The sequence below is a fragment of the Lolium perenne genome, chromosome 4 (assembly GCF_019359855.2).
Source record: "Lolium perenne isolate Kyuss_39 chromosome 4, Kyuss_2.0, whole genome shotgun sequence".
Lineage (NCBI taxonomy): Eukaryota > Viridiplantae > Streptophyta > Magnoliopsida > Poales > Poaceae > Lolium > Lolium perenne.
The window spans coordinates 90,341,361-90,350,233 of record NC_067247.2 but is presented as its reverse complement, the minus strand read 5'-3'; the positions used below and the strand labels follow the sequence as shown (position 1 = coordinate 90,350,233).

General features: G+C 43.2%; 1 long non-coding RNA gene across 3 annotated transcripts; it reads right to left on the bottom strand.

The window, feature by feature from the left end:
• Nucleotides 1–1,406: 1,406 nt before the first annotated feature.
• LOC127293265 (uncharacterized) lies at nt 1,407–8,074 on the bottom strand. 3 transcript variants are annotated; one of them, XR_011742628.1, is made up of 7 exons: nt 7,393–8,074; nt 4,511–4,619; nt 4,114–4,231; nt 3,875–4,044; nt 3,094–3,245; nt 1,676–1,720; nt 1,407–1,569 (listed from the first exon to the last, which is right to left on the bottom strand). It is a non-coding gene; the product is annotated as an uncharacterized lncRNA (long non-coding RNA). The 3 variants fall into 3 exon arrangements; XR_007845672.2 differs by lacking the exon at nt 7,393–8,074 and having other exon boundaries at nt 4,511–5,303; XR_007845673.2 differs by lacking the exon at nt 7,393–8,074 and having other exon boundaries at nt 4,146–4,231; nt 4,511–5,303.
• Nucleotides 8,075–8,873: the final 799 nt, after the last annotated feature.

The window sequence follows — 8,873 nt, the reverse complement described above, 5'->3', positions numbered from 1 at the left end:
CAAGATTCAGTGAATCTACATCAACTAATTTGGATCAGACATAGTACTAAATTATTATGAATTCAATAGAGGAACCTGTATACTGATCTGAACCTCATGTAACTAACAGTCCAAAACATGAGAATTCATAACAAAACAATAGGCGTACTAAGGTACCCACCACATGCAGGATCTGCTTACAGACATCAAGGAAAGGCTTGGCGAGCACAACCCGCTCTCCGACCATACATGCTTCATGACTTCCAAATAGAGAGTGAACATTATTTCTGTCATCTCTCAGTCTACAAGAACAAATAAATGCATCAAGAAACTTACGGTAATAAACTCATCTCCAAGGATCTATGAGTAAAACCTAGGCCCAGCAAAAACAATTACAGTGAGCATATCACCAACATTGCTGGACAACTAAGAAACATAATAAGATCCATGCAGTTTCTGTGAAACAAGCTACAGGTCAGAGGGTACTAAATAGAGTTGAAACTTAAAAAGAGTGTTCATTGCAGGTAGATTTCAGTTTAATCCCATTTTGACAGGTTGTCAAATTCAACATTGGGCGGAGGCTACTCTTATTGTTCCAGAAGCATATAAAATGAGTGATCACACTCTTTACCCACAAACAACTACTGATAGGGACCAAACCACACCGATGAAACTTCTTCGGTCGCAATTCACATTAGAAACCTTAGTTCATTTAAAGGGGTGGAATAATGGTAGTTTTACGTTACAAGAGTCAAGAATACATCAATCTTTCATCAAGTTAATATAAGAGAAACCTTACCACATTCACCTAATTCATAACACATAAATTAAGTTTCCTCAACACATACATTTTCTGAAGTACTGAGTTACATCTCGGCAACAACATAGTGTATAGCAGCCAAAATGGATAGAAAATGATCCCAACTGGGGCATCAAGCTCCAATTAAATGCACAACGGAGCGCAACAAACAAGTTCATGAAGGGAGATCTCCTCGCTGGACTTGGCCATGCATGGTGTCCACCATCTCAACTCACCAAGAAGGAAACATTTTTATGCATGGATCACGAATTCGTGACAAGCGAAGCCAAGGATTAGACTATTAGAGAAACGAATTGTTCTTAACTGAGGTGGATGCTGGGACATGTCGATGTGGCACCGCTGTGATGAGTTTCACCCAGGAGGGGAGGAGTTGTTGGCCTCCTAGCCATAGCCCAGCAGTGATCTACGACCAATGACGAGAACACTAGCTGCAGAGATCAAATGACAGGAGCTTAGCATCCTGATGAAGATACAAATTTGTAGTGTAAAAAATACATAAACTTAAAAACAACAACCCTTATACTTAAGAGAGATAAGTCGAAGAATACTATATGCTTTTGCAACAAGATGATACATTAACTAACAAACAAAGTAAAGACAGCAGTCTGAAGTTGTTAATAATGAAGAAACATACTGTCTTCATATGATCCATCCAGAAGCTACAGATAGATCCAGTTTTACCAAGAAGTTGTTGCACAACTCCCGGGTAAATGGCCGTACAAATCAGTCGATTCTCCAGGAAGTTCTTGCAAGATTCTTAGATGGTGGCACTGCATGACCAATACAAAGAAAAACAATTAGCTTATAATATTCGATGAACTGACTCTGTATAAAGACTTGGTAATGAAAGCACTAGTAAAAATAATAACTACTCACCAATCTGCTCCATTGGAGAATCTTCATTTGCATTACGTTCTTCAGCTGTGTGGTCAACATGGAGTTAGTACAAAACATGCATTGTAAAATGTAGAATGAACAAACAATATTAGGTTCTTTACTTCCTTAGCATTTCAAATATTCAGTATCCAAATACTAATAACATAAATGACCAATGAAAATATCTAGCATCAAAGGGTTTAAGTTCACGCTTAGAAGTTTTTAATATCCAAATCAAAGTTTTAAATAAAGATAAGCACTTTTAGCACTAAATAGAACCTCTCACTGATAGCTCGCTAAATCGCACCAAAACACTAAATAGTGCTAACAAAAATAGCGCTATTATCCGCTAAGACCAATTATATTAACGTCTAAATTTAATAGTTAGACCTACTTATGTAATATGCATTTATGCACTACTTTTATTACTAAAATCATCATGATTTTTCAGCACTAGTTTGTATTATTGAATTTCATGTTATGTTTTATAGATGATATGAATATTTGATGCCTAATTTTTCTAGGACTGTTCTTGTTTAGAAAAAAAAGCTAAATTACTTAGCTCCGCTATAGCTTCCTTAGCGCCTAGAAATTATCGCCGCTGAGAAGCATAGCTTTGCTATTTTCAACTTTGATCCAAATAAAATTTCACTAGAATATGTAGCATCAAAGGGTTAATTCATGCTTAGCAGTTAACAACAATTCTAGAGAGTACAGAGAACATGTGCCTAGCCCAGCTAAACTAAATTGCTCTCTAAAGCACTACCAGAATTATTTGTTATATAAAGCAAGACATGCTAACACAAATAAGTTTCAGAAGAATGAATCATTTGTGAAGTATCACATGTCCGTATACAGTAACCACGAATTCATATTCAAGAGATAGAATATGCCTACGCAAACTATCGATAGCATAAGAATACATATTTTCTTTTCTTGTGGTCATAATAGCACAACCAATGAAGTAGATATTTTTAACTTTTCAGTGCAATATTTGCAAACAATCAGAACTACAAAGAAAATCTGACTCATTTTTCAAGATGGGATCTATTCTAGGCACAACTATACGCACTTACTCATGAAGAAACATATCCTCAGCAAAACTAGGACGGGGAATTTATTTGGTGCAATATTTGCAAGCAAACAGAGCTACAGTGTGGCTCGTCATTCGAGATAGAATATGTTCGAGGCACATCTATGACACACTTGCAAAATGAAGAAACATATGCCCAGGCAAAACAAAACCCTGCATATTTTGATATGATAAACAAAAGTGGAAAAGGGAAAGGCAGGACAGAGATGTAAACTTCCAAGTTTCCTCTTTCCGGTTAAAGATGATGGCTTTTATTCAGCTACAAGCCTACAACTTCCTATTCTATCAAGAGAGGAACCGTCGCAGCAGAATCAAGGAGTGTCACCTCTTTCCCATGTTCTGAGGATTTAAGCTCAGTCCTTCCTGTGAGATCATCAGATTTAACATTGGACTCATCTTGTTTAACCTCTTCCAATGTCAAAGAAACTTGGTCAGATTATACGTTAGGTTGTACAACATGTCTTGTATCCTTCAAACCTGTAGGGAAAGCATAAGGAGTATAAATAAATATTAAAAAACAAGATAACAAACTATTGCCACTAAAATAAAAAATATATACTATGGGATAATCAACTGATCAACTCCATTAACTAATGAATAGACTGAGGAACAATGGCATTCCTCTTCTGTCCCGCCCACATTACTACATTAGCTTCCGTGCTAACGAACTTGATAGCCTTCCAAATCATAAAATCATATAGGCTACATGAACAAACCTAAACAGACAAGAGCATGACCTTAACTTAGAAACGAAGTCTGATCCTGTAAATAAATGGCCTATATTAATTAAAGTATGTAGATCCTGGAGGCATAAACAAGCATGTCAAATAGATTCTGGATTCTTCTGAAATAGTAACAACATTTTATATAATGAATTGTAAACATTGATGATATACATAAGCATCCACATGAGATCAGGTTTGGGTAACATTTTTTTTGGATCATAAGCTTTTGCATTGTCGTTCCATTATTAATGTCTCTCTTAGTTGGCCCAAGGCCAAAAGCCAATGTAACAGTGCAAAATATCCACACCTAGGCATATAGCTTTTACAAGATATAAGAAAGTCTGACATGCACTAAACTTGCTTAGGATGAGATGCACTAACCTTTCTTAGGATGAGATGCACTAAACACCTGTTATCTAAGGAAATACCCTAAAATTGATTACTAAATGCTGCTTTCCATCAAAATGAGATCTGTCCTCTTAATGGCAAAACTTTCCATGCCAGCAGCATTCACGAGAACACAACGAAGTTGAGAGGTCAGGTTACCCAACCTGTAGACAATGGCTGATGTTGAGAACACTAGTTGAAGAGATCATATGAAAGGAGTTTAGCATCCTAACCAGATGATGATTCTTGGAGATGTATTACTTACTTAATGAAGCCTAAACCCCACATGGGTCCTGAATTTATTAATTGGTGCAGATCTAGCAATGGCAAAATCATTATAGCTTCCTTGTTCTGAGGACACAAATGAAGACCCAATCGTTAGAATATGAAGTATTTTTTAGAATCATTCCTGCTACTTACATAACTAGTATGCAAGAGAAACATGAAACACTAGTAGCTAACAACACAACCAGCACACACGAGCTGGGACCAATACATTCTTTCGAGACGAGTTGTGTGTACGTTACAGAAATTATTATACCCAACTACTCTAGCCAGCCACTTGGCAACACTCAGTGGGAACCAACAATGCAAAATGGATAAACTAAAAATAAAAGAAGGGGTATATACTTGTTGCAGCTATGACTTGGAGGAGAATGATGGTGTCGATGAAGTTGTTGACTTGGAGGAGAATGATGGTGTCGGATGGCTTTTAGCCCGACGAAGTGCGGCCTCAAACCTGCACGGCAAAAAATCGCAAAACCAACATTACTGATCAGCATATAGAAAAACAAACAAAATCCTAACAGTTACTGAAGAGTTTGTCCATCCAAAGACTAATAGTTTAAGCCTTGTTGAATCCAAAGACTTTCTAGCTTGACCTAATCATCAAAACACTTGCAATCATACATACCTACATCAGGTAATCCCTAATTTAGCTAGCTAGATTTTACGGACCAAAACTTCCATGCTAGGAAACTAATCACAAATCTGGAACTTATATACAATTATTCAGAGCAAACAAGTAAGTGCAGAGGTGAAGATAATTCAAGAGAATGTACACACAATATGATACAAAACGAAAGCAAAAGAAAAAGGAAGGCATGTTTTACAGCCATTTGGCCACTCTATTTCCAACCTTGTCCCACATAAGGGAAATTAACCTAAAAAATAAGGCGCACGAGGAGTTTGTTGTATTACAAGATAGTAGTGCAAAATGATGATCGGAATAAACAGGACATGGACATGAGTATTTAATCTACTACGGAGCATGCTACAGCCTTGGTCAGCTGGGCAGATACAACTAGTCACAGAGAAAGCATTGACTAAAAAATTATGGATGCTTCGGCCAACTACACTCAAAATAACACATCCACATCTGGCAACAAGCAAAATAGTTTTGTCAGGGTACTTTGTCGTACTATCATCAAGAGTGATACTATCACACATTGTGTTAGAGTACGTCATGGGCCTGGGCCCGTTAGTCTTATGGTTTGCTTAGGGGTCAAGTAAGCGTTGCTTGGGAGTCAAGTAAACCTCTCTATATATGGAGAGGAGATGTATCAATCTAATCAAGCAAGAATTAAGAAGGAAATCCCTTCCCCCTTGCCACCGGCCGTGGGCAAGGCCCCCGGCCGGCCCTCTCGCGCCATCCCTCTAGCAGCACCATAACATTTGGTATCAGCTTTCCCGGGTTCGATCATGTCCAGCCCTCCACCGAGTTCTTCCCACCCGCCACCGCCGCACTCCAACGTCCCCGCCGTTCTCTCCCCGGCGGAGATCACCGCAGCCCTCCGCGATCTCATCACTGCTGTCCAGGAGATCAGCCTCTTCCTGGCCGGTCCCTACGGGCCGCCGTTGCCGGCGGCGCTGCTGCCGTGGCAGTCGACGCACCAGGCGGCCTCCGCCGCGATCGCCGGGCCGCTGCAGCCGACGCTGCTGCTGTCGTCGCCGCCACCCGACGCCGGGCTGCTGCAGTCCCCGCTGCCGCTATCCACCATCTCCGGGCCGAGCCCTACCTCGGCGCCGGGGGTCCCTCTTCTCCAGCAGCCGGCCGCCTTCTTCCCCACCGGGACGCTACAGCAACAGCAGCTGCCGCCGCCACCAACGCCGCCACTGCAGCTGCTGTCCTCACCGACGCTGTCCCTGCCGTTCGGTGGGCAACTGCAACAACAGCAGCAGTTGCCGTCGCGACCAACACCGCAGCAGCGGCTGCTGCCGCCACCGACGCCGTCCCTGCCTTTCAGCGGTGTGAGAGCGACCTTGGCCCCGGGCTCTACGTGTGCGGGAGATGCGTGATCTGCAGCTGCAGCTCCTCCAAGTTTCGCTTCGTTGCGCAACGGACCTCGATCTCGTCCGCTGCGTCGGGGATCTTGGGCGTGCGGTTTCCCCCACGGGCGGTGGACATGTTGTTTTTCCCGCGGGCAGCGACCTCAAAGTATGCGCCGTCGACAGTCATCCAGCGGGGAGAAGGCATGGTGTCCCCGACAGGAGCGCACTGCGTAGCACCACTGCATTCCGCCGCCGGCCGCCGCGCGGGCTCCTTTTGTCCCGCTGGTTTCCATGGGATCCAGGTGGCTGTACAGGTGCACGTCCGACGGGCGGATGGTGTCCACTTTATTTTCAGGGGTCAACAATAAAGCGTCTCAGTCTATTTCAGGTTGAGAGTAACAAAACAAGCCGAGATGTAAAAGGCTTGTTTTTATGTGTTAGGGTTGTGTTGCATCGAGTCATGGTTTGTTTACTTGTGCAGGGCAACATTCAGGTATGAAATTTACTTGTGCAATGACAAGGAAACCAGACTAAAGACAATGTCTCAGTGAAAGATCAATTGTCTACCTGTATGTTCAGGCCGGCCACTTTATACATAAAAAGATGAGGCACATGGAAACTAGCGACTAGGCAAGCACCATCGGTAAACCACATGTATTCTGAGTAAGAAGGCACTGTAAACGAAAGCAAAGTTCAAATCGCCGAGAGAGAAGATGAATCGAGAAAGCACATATAACATATAAATTATAAAGACAAGCAAACAACAAGAGAAAAAATAGAATCAAGATGCCCTCGTACCAGACCAACCAAGATCGAATCACCTGAATTCTAATGTGTCTTCAGAGCAGATCAGCCAAACCTGATTTGTACAAACCCAAATGCCCTCGAAGCATATAGGCTAATAGTGCAACATGAAGAGAAACATAGAAGAAAAATCTGAGCACCCATGCATATGCTCTAACATCGTTGATACATGACATACTTGTAACTGAAGATGATTTTATTTAAAGAGATGCATTAAAAACACACCATGCTTGTCGATGAGAGAAAGCAACATATCTTCCGCCAAGTTAAAGATAACCAACACACCTATCTTACCATCTTTCATGTTATAGATGCCTAACAGGAAAATATACACACAACACGATTTGATTTAGTGAAAGAGACTTCCATCCACTGCTCGACGGGGAAAAGAGACGATGTTTAGCAAGAATAGATGTGGAAAGGGAAGAGGAGCTCACCCGGCCGTATCTTGTTGGGGAGGTAGCCGTTAGACACATGTCGTAGTGTCGTGGCAGCCGGCAGGAGGTCAGGGACGTGGCTGCCGACGGTATCTTGGGAAGGTCGTCGGCAGGAGGTCCCCATGAGCGCCGGCAGCAGAAGCCCGGGGAGGCGACCAGCAGGTCGTCGTCCACGCCTTACTGCAGCCATTGATGCGCCTTCGGAAGCTTCATTCGACCCCGCTCCTCCCGCCGGCCACGGCCATCGCCGAGCTTCACCGTTGCATCAGCATGCTCACTCCGACCGGAGGAGGTAATGTGGATGAGGGGCACCAGGGCGGCGTCCCTGAAGTAGTTGGGAGCCTTGCCGGCGGCGTGGTGGTCCGTTCACCGGAGTGTGGCGAGCAAGCTTGCATCAGGAGTTGAGTAGCCGGAATCGAGTGCCCGGGCTAGGGTTCGTTTGGGGAGGATGGGGTGCTGAGGTTCGACGGTTCTAAGCCGTGTAGTCGTCACTAGAGAAGTAGAAGGTGGTGTCGGGGAAGGGCTCAGCAGCGTGAGGCCTCGCCGGAGTCGGCCGGAAGACGACCACGGGAGCAGCCCAAAGGGGATCGCCGGCGCTGCGCAAGCCGGCAAGGATAGATGCGATTTGTGTTTCTCTGCAGTGTTGTTCTTTTGGTTGGACACGAAATGGACCGTTCGGATGGTGCTGCACGCAATAACTGTATTTGTTGTGTTCGGGACCATAATTTCCTCTCAAGCGTGCTCAGTCCAGCCAATAAAATTGCAAGACTCGTTGCAGTAAATCCAGCGACGCATCGGTATAAAACATCAAGTTATTGGCACATAAATAAATGCATTCATAACGTACCAGCAAGCTACTGGTAGAGTACTAGTTTCACAAAACAAAACAAAAAAACTACTACTCCGGCTAAATGCATTTTGAGTTGCACCTGGGTATTTAGTCATAAATTGCTATACATACATGTACTTTAAGTAGCTAGGTAGATGTATTTTGCACCTACTTTAGCCTATTTCATCCGGCCTAGAATAAGTTGACGTTTAATCTCAAAATTTATCCATGAAAGAGTGCACTTCTATTTTCGAAAACACTTTAAATTAGAAAAAAACATATTTCTTTCTCATCACACGGAAATTAACCCCACTAATATTCTGCACTTAGCTACTTAGAGGTTAAAGAATTAAGGAGAAGAGAGATGTTAATTTTCTCTCTACTTAGTAATCTATCTTGGAAAATCACGTCCGCTTATTGGAGAACGAATGGAGTAGAATCGAAAGAGTGAGAACGACAATGTCGTCGACATTGGTGTCTTGCACCCACCCTTCCCGGCAATGGCGGCGCCAGTAGGGGGTCGAGGGGGGTCGTTCGACCCGGCTCCCGATCGTCAAAAAATAGGATATGTGCGCCTGAGTGGCCGAGTCCTGATCCAGCGGAAAAAATGATGCATAAGAAATCCCTCCAGGCTCCTTCTCCCTGAATCCCC